Below are 12,747 nucleotides of genomic sequence, written 5' to 3'. Positions count from 1 at the left end.
AGCAATGAGAGGGAGGATCCTTCTGGCACTCTATATATCATCCTGCGCCAGGATGATTGTACAAAACATGGGAGCTTGCAATCTGTGTATAAACGCCTATCTCAAATATCCTTTTGAGGATTCTCAGTTATGACATAGTTTTCATGAAAGAACAGATGTATCTGCTTAACTATACAAAGTTATTACAGTAAGTTGTGATGTCTTAAGGCCTCCTGCCACTGCCCACAGACGAGATGTAAAGAGGGTCACAGAGTCTCTTTATAGCTGCAGTTAGAGAGAGAATCTCTGCATGTTTTTATATAGTGAAGCCATAGAATGTTTTTATTCTGAATTACATTAAACTGACTGCTTTTTGGTGGGTTTCATTTTGCAGTTCAGGTTCAGCAATTCTGCACAGATAATGAAAGAACAAGATGCCAAAGATGTAAGTGGTTGTGGGAAGGACAATGGAATTACAATGTATTATAAGGAATAACATATTGCACTTCCTCTTTAAACTTTTCAATCAGAATTTTGTAATCTACAGTTTCTTATGCTGCTGTGATATCCGGAAGTGTCAACATATTTAGCTCTTTTCATCGGTAGAATTGGATGTTCACTTTGTAGGCGTTATTTGATTACCTCTGTTCCAAGAATTGTGCTCTTGTATGAAAGATTAATCAGTAGTTGGTGAGTATCCTAGAAGTAAACAAGTGCTTCATTTTTACTACAGGACTGGTAATTGCATGCACCAGAGCTAAGGGACAACTCATCTTTGGAAGGGTGTTATTACTATTTAATGATGCCAGGAAGAAAAGCAAATAAAAATTCTTAGATACGGACAGCTGGGTAAGGCAAATGGTAGGGTGTGTTTTTTTAATCCGGATGTGAACAGCACAGAAGAGCTAAGAACTTTGACTAAATGTCGAGTTGAGTGAGGACACTTATTTAGAGTTTTCAAATAACAGAGGTAGCTACTGGCAAAGCTCTCTCATGAGATGTTTTTCTGTAAACCTAGCTTAGTCAACTAATAGAAGGTACTTGTAGAGGGGCAATACCCTTGATGGTTGGAGGTAACCTTGGGGCCTAACAAACGAGCATTCACCAATAATGACACGCCACGCTTAGGGGCTTATTTCTATGATGAGCGGACTCCGTATCGGCAACGGAACCAACCGACATGATGGGGTGTGGATGCATACCTACATTCCTCTATAGGATCTTGTGTTACGATCGTAAACAGGCCGTAACACAAGCTCCCATAGAGAAATGGGAGTCTGTGTTCATCCCTGCCAAAAGGTGCAGGGATCAACATATGGCCATGTCTGAACTGGGGTGGCGGAGTGGGCTAAAGAACGGTGATGGATCAAACCCAGATCTGTTGACTGGGTGGGAGTGTTTGATTGGTTCTGATGCTCCGTCCATCACCACCCCCTTTTGTACCGCTGGGATCAACAAGGGGGCACCTATGGCGCCCCCTCAGCCCCCAACCGGAGGACGAAAACAGAAGGGGGCCCTGCGAGGGGCCCCCAAACACACTTTCCGACAGAATTTCCATGTCGGAAAGGCCGGCATAGAAACCATGCCGGAAACCGTGCATCATAATCCAGAAGGCGGAAACTCCTGCGGTTTGGAATACGGGCCAGTTTCTGACTGGCAGACAGGCTCCTGGAGGGTATGGGCACTGGCCACGACTAGTGTACATGCCTTTATTTATCACCTCCAGGCCCAGCACGGCCCACAGGGTGAAAGTAGCAACATATTGATATAGTGGCTGGATGGCTCACTACATCCCTCATAACTTTTAATTGAAAATAATAAAGTACAAACAGAGACAAGACACAGTTGTGTTCCTAGGGGATAAATCTGAAATGTTCAATAGGCTACTTAGAATACAAAGTCCCTCAGTCTCTGACTGGGCCGAGGATTTGCTCTTAAATGGTAGGGATGCCCTCGTTGTGGTGCTGCCAAATCACTCCTCCCCTGCATGTTAGCTGTTAGGGTTGGCGTCAAACCCTCTGAAAAATTCTGTTGACAAACATCCCTATTTTCCCTTTCAGGACCATCAGGCATTTCGTCCCCTTCAATGGCACTCTGATCAGGCAGGGACACATCATTCTCCTCTTCCTTGTCCCTACTCCGGGTTCTTGGAACTCCCTTGAACCTGGACATGTTTCTTGAATCCACCGCTTCTTCTCTTCTGGCTGTGATCACTGTCCATCGCAGCTTGACAGCCTCACAGTTTTCCCTTTCAAAAGGTGTTCGAAACTTCCACCCCAGGTGTCTATCTTTGATGGTGACCTGGTCTCCTATTCAGATCTCTGGTTCTTGGACTCTCCTTTTCCAGCTAGCTCTATCATTTTCATCCTTGTTTTATCATTGGCCGCTGTCACATCCAACATTTCCGGTTCCCATTTTGAATTCACTGGGTCCAGATCTCTCACAGGCCTTCTCATGAGTAGCTCATTTGGCTTGCACCCAGTGGTGCTATGAGGCGTTTGTCTATGAGCCCTCAGAAAATGATGTAAGCATCCTTTCAGCTTCTCTCCCTGATCTACACCTATCAAAAGAGCTTTATTGAGTGTCCTCATAAACCTCTCCACTAGCTTGTGGCCAAAGAGGGGTTCTCTGCCGGTGCTTAATGTTGAGGTGGTAGAGATATTCTCGAAATTCTTGGCCTTGAAAATTAGGACCATTATCAGCCTTTATTTCATCGGGCAGTCCCCAACACTTCAAAAATCCTTTCTAAGGCTGGTTTAACGCACTCAAACGCTGTTGATCAGATGAGTTCCACAGCCAGAAAATTGGTGTTACTGTTCACAACCACCATTGTGATGCAATTGTCCGGAAAACTACCAAAGTCCTTGCTCACCGATGAGCACAGTTACGTGCAGAGACTTTGAGTGATAACAGGTGTCATTGCAGCTCTCTGCTAGTGATCAGACAGGATTGGCAGCTTTTAACGACCTCTTCCACCAACCTATCTATTCCAGGAGACCACATCTTATTTTGCACGTACGCTTTTGTCTTAGCTACCCCTTGTTGGCCTTGAAGAGCCAGCTCAACTGTGCGCCTGCAGAGGCTCTGCGGGATTACAAACTGCTGGCTTCTCAAAAGGAGTCCATCGGTACTTTCACTCAATTCATCTCGACTTCTCCACATACACGTACCGGCCTCTCACTCCTAATCTGTGAGACCGCCGACACGTCCAGAAAGTTCTTCCACCGATGCTCTTTCAACGCTTCTTTGGCTTTTTGAATAGAGCAGTCCTCCTTAGTGGCCTCTACAATCTCCTCTAGAGAAAGTGCTCCGGGACATGCCAGCTCGGTGATCATTTTGATGAAACCTCGCACCCTGTTATCCGTCACCTGCTGTGTCCTTGGATCAGCTGCAATGGGGTGACGGAACAGATAGTCAGCAGGGTTGTTGACTCCTGGGTGGTACGCCATGTCAAAGTTGTATTCCTGTAGCTGGACCACCCACAGCTCTATCTGAAGTTGTGCATTTCGTAGCATCCCTCCAAACAAAGGTACCAACGGTTTGTGATCAGTGATGACCTGAAACTTGTGACTATACAAATAAATATGAAAATGCTGGAACACCCAATGGATAGCTAGGGCCTCGCTCTCAATTTGGGCGTACCTTGTTTCCACTGCAGATAGCGCTCTGCTGGCATATGCGATGGGTACCCATTCACCAAGTGTATTCAGTTGTAGTAGGACACCCCCGCGCCGCACGGCCACCAGCTGCTGCGTGTGCCCCTCAGCCTTGTCCCTGCCGCGCTGCCTGCCTCGCCGCCGGCTGACTCCGTTGCCGTTTGTTTTGCCTTTGTTTCTCTCGCCATTTGTGCTTGTCATCTGTATTCCCTGCCCGTGTTTGAGTTTCTTTTTCCCTTGTTTTGTTCGCCATTTGTGCTTAATAAAGTATATTTGCCTGTTTATCTGTCCAGCTTGTGTCCTTCCTGTTAGCCCGCCTACATCGCCGCCTTCCCTCCCCGCTCCCCGCTTCCCGCCACCACCGCAAGCCCCGCCCCTTTTTTCATTCTGTTCCCGCCCCGCTCCCGCCTCCCAGCTGCTCCGCCCACCCGCGCACTTGGCCTTTATATGGCGACCGTGCGACACAGGTAAGTGTGACCCACTTGTGGGACACCCCCGCGCCGCACGGCCACCAGCTGCTGCGTGTGCCCCTCAGCCTTGTCCCTGCCGCGCTGCCTGCCTCGCCGCCGGCTGACTCCGTTGCCGTTTGTTTTGCCTTTGTTTCTCTCGCCATTTGTGCTTGTCATCTGTATTCCCTGCCCGTGTTTGAGTTTCTTTTTCCCTTGTTTTGTTCGCCATTTGTGCTTAATAAAGTATATTTGCCTGTTTATCTGTCCAGCTTGTGTCCTTCCTGTTAGCCCGCCTACATCGCCGCCTTCCCTCCCCGCTCCCCGCTTCCCGCCACCACCGCAAGCCCCGCCCCTTTTTTCATTCTGTTCCCGCCCCGCTCCCGCCTCCCAGCTGCTCCGCCCACCCGCGCACTTGGCCTTTATATGGCGACCGTGCGACACAGGTAAGTGTGACCCACTTGTGGGACACCCCCGCGCCGCACGGCCACCAGCTGCTGCGTGTGCCCCTCAGCCTTGTCCCTGCCGCGCTGCCTGCCTCGCCGCCGGCTGACTCCGTTGCCGTTTGTTTTGCCTTTGTTTCTCTCGCCATTTGTGCTTGTCATCTGTATTCCCTGCCCGTGTTTGAGTTTCTTTTTCCCTTGTTTTGTTCGCCATTTGTGCTTAATAAAGTATATTTGCCTGTTTATCTGTCCAGCTTGTGTCCTTCCTGTTAGCCCGCCTACATCGCCGCCTTCCCTCCCCGCTCCCCGCTTCCCGCCACCACCGCAAGCCCCGCCCCTTTTTTCATTCTGTTCCCGCCCCGCTCCCGCCTCCCAGCTGCTCCGCCCACCCGCGCACTTGGCCTTTATATGGCGACCGTGCGACACAGGTAAGTGTGACCCACTTGTGGGACACCCCCGCGCCGCACGGCCACCAGCTGCTGCGTGTGCCCCTCAGCCTTGTCCCTGCCGCGCTGCCTGCCTCGCCGCCGGCTGACTCCGTTGCCGTTTGTTTTGCCTTTGTTTCTCTCGCCATTTGTGCTTGTCATCTGTATTCCCTGCCCGTGTTTGAGTTTCTTTTTCCCTTGTTTTGTTCGCCATTTGTGCTTAATAAAGTATATTTGCCTGTTTATCTGTCCAGCTTGTGTCCTTCCTGTTAGCCCGCCTACATCGCCGCCTTCCCTCCCCGCTCCCCGCTTCCCGCCACCACCGCAAGCCCCGCCCCTTTTTTCATTCTGTTCCCGCCCCGCTCCCGCCTCCCAGCTGCTCCGCCCACCCGCGCACTTGGCCTTTATATGGCGACCGTGCGACACAGGTAAGTGTGACCCACTTGTGGGACACCCCCGCGCCGCACGGCCACCAGCTGCTGCGTGTGCCCCTCAGCCTTGTCCCTGCCGCGCTGCCTGCCTCGCCGCCGGCTGACTCCGTTGCCGTTTGTTTTGCCTTTGTTTCTCTCGCCATTTGTGCTTGTCATCTGTATTCCCTGCCCGTGTTTGAGTTTCTTTTTCCCTTGTTTTGTTCGCCATTTGTGCTTAATAAAGTATATTTGCCTGTTTATCTGTCCAGCTTGTGTCCTTCCTGTTAGCCCGCCTACATCGCCGCCTTCCCTCCCCGCTCCCCGCTTCCCGCCACCACCGCAAGCCCCGCCCCTTTTTTCATTCTGTTCCCGCCCCGCTCCCGCCTCCCAGCTGCTCCGCCCACCCGCGCACTTGGCCTTTATATGGCGACCGTGCGACACAGGTAAGTGTGACCCACTTGTGGGACACCCCCGCGCCGCACGGCCACCAGCTGCTGCGTGTGCCCCTCAGCCTTGTCCCTGCCGCGCTGCCTGCCTCGCCGCCGGCTGACTCCGTTGCCGTTTGTTTTGCCTTTGTTTCTCTCGCCATTTGTGCTTGTCATCTGTATTCCCTGCCCGTGTTTGAGTTTCTTTTTCCCTTGTTTTGTTCGCCATTTGTGCTTAATAAAGTATATTTGCCTGTTTATCTGTCCAGCTTGTGTCCTTCCTGTTAGCCCGCCTACATCGCCGCCTTCCCTCCCCGCTCCCCGCTTCCCGCCACCACCGCAAGCCCCGCCCCTTTTTTCATTCTGTTCCCGCCCCGCTCCCGCCTCCCAGCTGCTCCGCCCACCCGCGCACTTGGCCTTTATATGGCGACCGTGCGACACAGGTAAGTGTGACCCACTTGTGGGACACCCCCGCGCCGCACGGCCACCAGCTGCTGCGTGTGCCCCTCAGCCTTGTCCCTGCCGCGCTGCCTGCCTCGCCGCCGGCTGACTCCGTTGCCGTTTGTTTTGCCTTTGTTTCTCTCGCCATTTGTGCTTGTCATCTGTATTCCCTGCCCGTGTTTGAGTTTCTTTTTCCCTTGTTTTGTTCGCCATTTGTGCTTAATAAAGTATATTTGCCTGTTTATCTGTCCAGCTTGTGTCCTTCCTGTTAGCCCGCCTACATCGCCGCCTTCCCTCCCCGCTCCCCGCTTCCCGCCACCACCGCAAGCCCCGCCCCTTTTTTCATTCTGTTCCCGCCCCGCTCCCGCCTCCCAGCTGCTCCGCCCACCCGCGCACTTGGCCTTTATATGGCGACCGTGCGACACAGGTAAGTGTGACCCACTTGTGGGACACCCCCGCGCCGCACGGCCACCAGCTGCTGCGTGTGCCCCTCAGCCTTGTCCCTGCCGCGCTGCCTGCCTCGCCGCCGGCTGACTCCGTTGCCGTTTGTTTTGCCTTTGTTTCTCTCGCCATTTCTTCTTGTCATCTGTATTCCCTGCCCGTGTTTGAGTTTCTTTTTCCCTTGTTTTGTTCGCCATTTGTGCTTAATAAAGTATATTTGCCTGTTTATCTGTCCAGCTTGTGTCCTTCCTGTTAGCCCGCCTACATCGCCGCCTTCCCTCCCCGCTCCCCGCTTCCCGCCACCACCGCAAGCCCCGCCCCTTTTTTCATTCTGTTCCCGCCCCGCTCCCGCCTCCCAGCTGCTCCGCCCACCCGCGCACTTCGCCTTTATATGGCGACCGTGCGAACGCGCAGCGGTCACGCGCAGCGGGCGCGCCGATTGTGCGCCGAAGGCGCGCCAAAGGTAAGCCCGTCTGCGCCCGTCCGCGACCGGATCGCGACCAGCGCCAGGACCCCTGGCCCCCGATGCCGCCGACCGACCCGCCTGACGTACTCCGCCGCCACCCTCATCGCTCTCAACTCTGGCCGACTCCCAGAATGCCATCAAGCCACACCACGACGCACCCACGGACCTTTCAGCTGCCACGCCTGCAAATTCACCTGCATCCGGACCTGCCGCACACCAGCCCCCGCCAAGTCGAACAGCAGCAGCACCCACCTCAAGTGCATCCTGCTCAACACCCGCTCCGTCCACAGACACGCCATCGAACTCTGGAACCTCCTAGACGCCACAGCCCCTGACGTTGCCTTCCTCACAGAGACCTGGATGAACGCCTCTTCAGCTCCCGACATCGCCATCGCTATCCCAGAGGGCTACAAGATCGTCCGGAGGGACCGCAACGCCAACCAGATGGGAGGAGGCATCGCCATCATCCACAAGAACACCATCCGTCTCACGACCAGCACCGAGAACACCCTGACCACTGCCGAACACCTGCATTTCCAGATCCACACCAACCCGAACACCACCCTCAGAGGCACCCTGATCTACCGACCCCCTGGACCACGCACGCAATTCAGCGAGGACATCGCCGACTTCGTCAGCCCGCATGCCCTCCCCTCCGCTGACTACATCCTCCTGGGGGACCTCAACTTCCACCTGGAGAACAACAACGACCGCAACACCAGCACCCTGCTGGACAACCTCGCCAACCTGGGACTCAAGCAACTGGTGTCCACCCCCACCCACCTCGCTGGACACACACTCGACGCAGTCTTCTCTTCCAGCACAGACATCGACTTCAGCCACGCCACAGAGCTCCAATGGACGGACCACAGCTGCATCCACTTCACCTTCAAGAGAACGACGACCCACCACCACCAGCAACAGGCCGCCCGCAGAAGCTGGAACAAGATCACAGCAGACCAGCTCGCCACCTCCCTGAGCCAGCACCCTCCTGCCAGCTCAGCGAACCCCAGCCAGGCCGCCGTCAACCTCACGAAGTGGATCAGCATCTGCGCGGACGAGCTCGCCCCGCTGAGGACCCCGCCCAGCAGACCCGGAAGCAAGAAAGCCCCATGGTTCACCGACGAACTCAAGAGCTCCAAGAAGAACTGCCGAGCCCTCGAGAAAGTCTGGAGAAGGGAACCTACACCGGACAACAGGACCTCCTTCAAGCTTGCCACCCGGAAGCACCACCAGCTTATCCGCGCCGCCAAGAAAACAGCATTCAAGGAACGGTTGGACAACAACGCACACAACTGCAAGGAACTCTTCAACATCGTGAAAGAGCTCTCCAACCCCAGCGCAGGAAACAACGACATCACCCCATCACAAGACCTCTGCAACTCCCTCGCTTCATACTTCCACAACAAGATCACGGACATACACAACAGCTTCAACAACCAACCAACGCACACCATGACCGAACAATCACCCCCCACCACCACCCTCCACGCCTGGACCCCGATCAGCACCGAAGACACCATCCGCACGATGAACTCCATCCACTCCGGATCACCGACCGACCCCTGCCCTCACCACGTTTTCAACAAGGCCGACGCTGTCATCGCACCCCACCTGCGAGACATCATCAACACATCATTCAACACCGCCACCTTCCCTGAGAGCTGGAAACACGCCGAACTCAGCGCCTTACTCAAGAAACCAACAGCGGACCCCACCGAACTCAAGAACTACCGCCCCATCTCGCTCCTCCCGTTTCCAGCCAAAGTCATCGAGAAGACCGTCAACAAGCAGATGGCCGCCTTCCTCGAGACGAACGGATCCCTCGACCCCTCACAGTCCGGCTTCCGAGCCAATCACAGCACCGAGACCGCCCTCATCGCCGCCACCGATGACATCCGAGCCCTGATGGACAATGGAGAAACAGCGGCCCTCATCCTCCTAGACCTCTCCGCGGCATTCGACACGGTCTGCCACCGCACCCTAGTACAGCGCCTCAGTAACATCGGAATCCAGGACAAGGCGCTGGAATGGATCATCTCCTTCCTCGACGGAAGGACACAGAGAGTCCGCCTACCACCATACAAATCAGAAGCCTCCGAAGTCATCTGCGGCGTCCCTCAAGGATCATCTCTGAGCCCCACCCTCTTCAACGTCTACATGAGCCCCCTCGCGGCCATCGTACGCAAACACAACCTCAGCATTATCTCCTACGCCGACGACACCCAGCTGATCCTCTCCCTGACCAACGACCCCGCCTCCGCCAGAGCCAACCTGCACGAAGGGATGAAAGAGGTAGCCGAGTGGATGACGACCAGCCGCCTGAAACTGAACTCTGACAAGACGGAGGTCCTCATCCTGGGCTCTTCCCCCTCCGCCTGGGACGACTCCTGGTGGCCTCCAGCCCTGGGCACCGCACCCAAACCAACAGACCATGCACGCAACCTGGGCTTCATCCTGGACTCCTCCCTCTCCATGACCAGGCAAGTCAACAACGTCTCCTCGGCGTGCTTCAACATCCTACGCATGCTACGGAAGATCTTCCGGTGGATCCCCACCGAGACCAGGAAGACCGTCACCCAGGCCCTCGTCACCAGCCGACTGGACTACGGCAACGCCCTCTACGCCGGTACCACCGCCAAGCTCCAGAAGAGACTCCAGCGGATCCAGAACGCCTCGGCCAGACTCATCCTCGACATCCCACGAACCAGCCACATCACCGGACACCTGAGAGACCTTCACTGGCTCCCCGTCAACAAAAGAATCACCTTCCGCCTCCTCACCCACGCACACAAAGCCCTACACGACCAAGGCCCGAGCTACCTCAACAGCCGGATCAACTTCTACGCTCCCAAACGCCACCTCCGATCAGCCAACCACGCCCTCGCCGCCGTCCCCCGCATCCGAAGAGCGACTACAGGAGGAAGGTCCTTCTCCTACCTGGCCGCCAAGACCTGGAACTCCCTCCCGACCGACCTGCGCCTGACCCAAGACCACCTCTCCTTCAGGAAGAAGCTGAAGACCTGGCTGTTCGAGCAGTAGCGGCACCCCCCCCCCAGCGCCTTGAGACCCTACGGGTATGTAGCGCGCTCTATAAGTGTCACTGATTGATTGATTGATTGACTGCCCCCAGCCCCACTGGGCTAGCTTCCACAATGAGTGGGTTTTACTTCCAGGGCTGAAATAGGTAATTGTGGCCCCTTGCAACAGTGCTTTCTTGACCTCCCTGAATGCCTGAGAGGCTGCGCACAATCACTCCCAGGGAGTGTCCTTCTTTGTTAGCGCCCTCAACGGTTCTGAAATGGTTGCTAGCTGTGGGATGAATCTCCCACAATAGTTGGCCATCCCCAGAAAACTGTGCACCTCCGTGGGATTCTGAGAATGGCAGCTGCTCTGATGGCCTCGACCTTCAATGGATGCACCTGGAGTCCTTCCTTGGAGAACCGGTATCCGAAGAACTCCACTTCGTTGGGGTAAAACGAACATTTGCATTTGTGTAACGTCAGACCTTGCTCCACTTCCCGCTACAATGGTTGCCCTCAACCACACATTATGATCTTCCAATGTGTGCAAGAAAATCAGAACATCTCAACTGACATTGATAACTCCCACTAACCCAGAGAAGGTTTCCCTTATGGCGTCCTGGAATACCTCAGTTGCCTAGGATCCTCCAAAGTGAAGTCTCTTGAATTATCTCAACCCCACATGTGTTGAGAAGGTTGTTATATATTGACTGGACTTATCTAACCTTAACTGGTTGTATCCTGAGTTAAGATCCACTTTGGAGAACCATTTTGCCCCATTTATGTGTGCCACAATTACGATGATTGTCGAGGTGAGGTGCCTTTCTCTTCATATTGCCTGATTGGGAAGTCTCATGTCTACACAGAGTCTTATTGCCCCCAGCTATTTGGGTTTTGGGACAATTACCAAAGGCGATACCCACAGGGTGGGACCAGACACTTTCCCTATTACGCCTGCTTGCTCCAGCTTTTCCAGCTCTGCCTCTACTAGTGGGCGAAGATGAAAAGGGACACATTGGTGGAACAGAGCTACCGGCTTGAGAGTCCGGTCAATATGTAGTTTCACTTTCACATTTTTCAAACACCCCAATCCCTCAAAGAGCTCGGAAAATTATGCCTTTGTTTCCTCAGCATGCGACTGGTGGACTTCTTTGGCATACAGGACCAGACCTAAGTCCTCCGCTGTGTGGCAGTCTAACAGGGTGCCAAGAATCTCTCGAATGACATGGAATCTTGTCTGGAATCTTGACAGCGAGGCCATCTTACCATGCTTGACCTTTACTTCTATTACGCCTTGCAGGGAAATGGGTGTGGTGCCACTGTACGTGTATATCTTCGCCTTGGTAGTCATAAGCTTCGGTCGTAGTTCTAGTCGCAGGTATTGTTCAGCGTCGAGGACGTTTACCAATGTCCCTGTATCAATAAGGGGTGTTATCGGCACTCAACCAAATTTCACATGGCACCTGAGTAGTGGTCTGATCTTCTGGTTGTTACGTCCTATAAACGAGATGGTAATCACCTCCTCTTCATCTTCTTCATCTTCCTCCAACAGCTGCATCTGCTGTTGCTCTTTACGAAAGACGGGGTAACCCAATCTGGTCAAGGACCTGGGTAATGTATATTACAAAAAACAGTGGTCCTGGACCTATATTTTGAATGAATTAATCAAATCACTTGGTATTTTATGATTCAGTTAACCATAACATTAAATGAATTAATACAGCAAAAAGGAAGAAAAACGACCTGGAAAGGAATTCATCATGTGTTTATTCAATGATATATTGGAAAAAAGCCATCCATGTTATATTTAATCAAATGAATTAATCAAAAGGAGGTTGCACCAGAAGAGAATGTGCGGTGAAAAGGAGAGGGTGCTCAAGTGTAAGGAAATCAGAGGAAAGAATACTTCAACATATTATCTAGAATTTAATATGTCAGGGCAAGGAAGCGCGGTTGCAAGTCACCGTCTTAGCTGGTCTGTCCCAATGTCATTCATATAATCTTTGACTTTTTGTTCAAACACAGAAATCAATTCTGATTCAGCACATGGAAGAGGATATTTCGGGTACAGACTGAATTCAAAGGGGGCGTCGACGTTTCGATCCGACTTGTGACCATAAGGGAAATTAAACAGCCTCGGTCTTGCGGATCTTCATCAGGACTTGGCCTGGGCAACCTAAAAGGCAATTGGCGCCGATTAGTAGGTCGTTGCATTAAAACGGGTATTAAAATCAATAAAAGGTTTTCAGGGGCTCACCTATCAGTTATAGGCGATTTGCAAATTCATGGTTCATACTTGGAGTCCAATAGAATGAATATAGTCAACCTTAAAAGACAAATGTGATCAATGTAGGATCAGTTAAATTAACCTTCTAACTACTAAATCGGGATACAGAGAATTTATTACCTTGACAGTAAATGTCCAAAAGTGAACCACCAGAGGCTTCAAGGGACGATTACAGCCAACTGTGTAAACAAAGAGGGAGCTTGGTTGTAGCCTCTGTGCATGTTGAATGGTATGATTTAATAACGTTACTAAGTGGGATTACAGTAAGCGCACTACCACAGCGACCCATTATATATAGAGTAGTA

General features: G+C 52.8%; 1 protein-coding gene across 1 annotated transcript in view; it reads right to left on the bottom strand.

Moving 5' to 3' along the window:
* The window catches only part of CCDC148 (coiled-coil domain containing 148), an 871,149-nt gene that overhangs the window by 537,331 nt on the left and 321,071 nt on the right, over window positions 1-12,747 (bottom strand). The window lies entirely within an intron of this gene.

The sequence above is a fragment of the Triturus cristatus genome, chromosome 3_1 (assembly GCF_964204655.1).
Source record: "Triturus cristatus chromosome 3_1, aTriCri1.1, whole genome shotgun sequence".
Taxonomy (NCBI): domain Eukaryota; kingdom Metazoa; phylum Chordata; class Amphibia; order Caudata; family Salamandridae; genus Triturus; species Triturus cristatus.
This window is presented reverse-complemented; position numbering and strand designations above follow the sequence as displayed.